The sequence below is a fragment of the Malus domestica genome, chromosome 01, assembly GCF_042453785.1.
Source record: "Malus domestica chromosome 01, GDT2T_hap1".
NCBI lineage: Eukaryota > Viridiplantae > Streptophyta > Magnoliopsida > Rosales > Rosaceae > Malus > Malus domestica.
This window is the reverse complement of record NC_091661.1, coordinates 15363073-15364419: the sequence shown is the minus strand read 5'-3', so window position 1 is coordinate 15364419 and position 1347 is coordinate 15363073. Positions and strand designations below refer to the sequence as shown.

Sequence of the window (1347 nt, the reverse complement as noted above, 5' to 3'; positions counted from 1 at the left end):
AATAAAACACTGAAGAATGGAAAAAGAAAAAAAAACTGTAAAACCTGCAAACATGTAGGTAGGGACGAGACCTCCATTGCGACATGTTGAGAAGGAGGCGTTGGATTTCTCTCCATTGATATGGATACATTGAAATTTTCCCTCCATTCTACATCTTTTACATACATACATACATACATACATACATACATACATACACACACAAACACACATATATATATTAGTTTGAATTTGTTTTGGTGACTTCATCAAATAAAAGCCTCCATTGCACATACAAATTAACTAGTTACGATGTGGTTAGTTTCTGATAGTGATGGTGCTTTCAGATTTATTGTCTTAGCCTCCGCGGATCCACAAATTTGACAATTTTTAAGAATCAGTTTTTACCTGATCTAGTTCCATACACACCATTTGAGGTTGCAAAATGGAATGCCTTTTTGGGAATTGAGTGCTAAGAAACAGACGTTTGGTGACTTGTTCAATGAAGCAATGGAGGCAAACTCCAAACTTATCGCAAGGGTGGCGGTGGAAGAGTGTGGAGGAGTTTTTGAGGGTTCGAAATCCCTGGTTGATGTTGAAGGGGGTACAGGAACAATGGCCAAAGCCATTGCCTATGGATTCCCCAACATCAACTGCACTGTGTTTGACCAGCCACATGTGGTGGCTGACTTGGAAGGGACGGCCCATAATTTGGGTTTTGTGGGAGGAGACATGTTTGATAAAATAGCTCCAGCCAATGCAATTCTGCTCAAGATAAAATACCTCCATCTCATCCTTGATTGTCTTTGCAAAATTCTAGCTAGCTAGTTCAAATCGTTTGTTAAAGTCCTAGCTATTGGATTATATATTTAATCAGACACATAAAATTGACACATTTGTTAAGTACACTCTAATCAGGTGGAACCGCACAATGGAATCCTAATAGAGTATGTTCCAAATTTGGCATGTATACATTATTGATGTAGTTGTGTTTACATATCCTCTAGATTAATTTGGGTAAATGTTGTGACTAACTGAGTAACATATGCGATTCATGATCTATCTTAATGGATTCTGCAAGATTGGAATGATGAAGAAAGCATGAAGATATTGAATAAGTGTAGAGAATCAAAGCTTCTGAGCAAAAATGAAGGAAGGAAGAAGATTATCATCATAGATATAGTTGTGGGGTATAATAAGAAATCAATTGAAACCCAACTCATGTTCGATATGTTGATGATGTCCATCGTCACCAGCAAAGAGCGTAGCAAATCATAATGGGAGAATATCTTTTTGGCTGCTGGATTCATTCACTATAACATCACTCATACGCTTGGTTTGAGGTCTCTTATTGAAGTTTATCACTGA

At 37.4% G+C, this 1347-nt stretch overlaps 1 pseudogene; it reads left to right on the top strand.

Annotated features, from left to right (window-relative positions):
* Positions 1–291: 291 nt before the first annotated feature.
* On the top strand, positions 292–1347 carry LOC103451509 (probable O-methyltransferase 3; annotated as a pseudogene).